Below are 989 nucleotides of genomic sequence, written 5' to 3'. Positions count from 1 at the left end.
GTTCTCTCTTTGTCATGTCCCATCTGTCATATTTAAGCATATTACTTACCAGAAGTAAAAAGAATTACCCCAAAAATCCCAACTGAAAAAAGTTACAGGTTTCCTATTAAATACTAAGCCATTTTCCTCTAGAAATGAATGGGATTTGTAACATAAAAATAAGAAAAGTTCACTCCATTCAAACAAAAATATTATGAGGACAAATCTGTCCCTAACAGAATTTCCAGAAAGTAGATAAGGCGTATTTTAGCATTTGGTCTTAAAAGAGGGACTTAGGATTCAATTCAAGTTGCTTCATTACATCTTCCCCCAAGTAATTGTTAGCACCGTATGTAGAACCCAAATCCTAATAGAAAAAAAAAAAATTAAGCCATGAAAAAAGATGTCAGAATTAATACTGATGTATATAAAATGACCAATAACTTTCATTCCACTAAACTTCATAACTCACGAAAGGAAAAATATTCCTTTGTTTAGTGCAAATAAGTATCTCATTTATTTTTTAAAGGAGCCACTGAGAGGGGGAAAAATGCAGATGATTTATCTTTCTTCCACCTTATTAAACAGCTGCTGGCACAGGACAAAAAAAAAAAAAAAAAAACAGGAAAAGAAAATCTCTGGCTTCCACTGCTGCCTCTGAGGAGCCCCCCAGGGGTCCTTCCTCATGTTACATATCAAAACCCTTGTTTGAAAATTAGAGTAGAGACTGAGTTGAACAGTACACTGAAACAGGGATTTAAGATGTTACAAATAAAACAACTTGTTTATATTGTACAGTGAATGTGTTTTACATACTCTTAGGCTTCGGGGGGGGAAATCGCTTTCATAAGACATGCTTATTCACACCAAACACATTTATCAATTAAACTGAATATAATCCCCCAAATCAAAATTAAATCTTGCGCTAAGACAGAACACCTTCACCAAATTACACCCACACATATGCACAGAAGAGGAAGATCATTCATTACAACTGACCAACAAACGCA

Source organism: Canis lupus, chromosome 16, assembly GCF_003254725.2.
Source record: "Canis lupus dingo isolate Sandy chromosome 16, ASM325472v2, whole genome shotgun sequence".
Taxonomy (NCBI): Eukaryota; Metazoa; Chordata; class Mammalia; order Carnivora; family Canidae; genus Canis; species Canis lupus.
Note: the sequence above shows the minus strand (reverse complement) of the source record.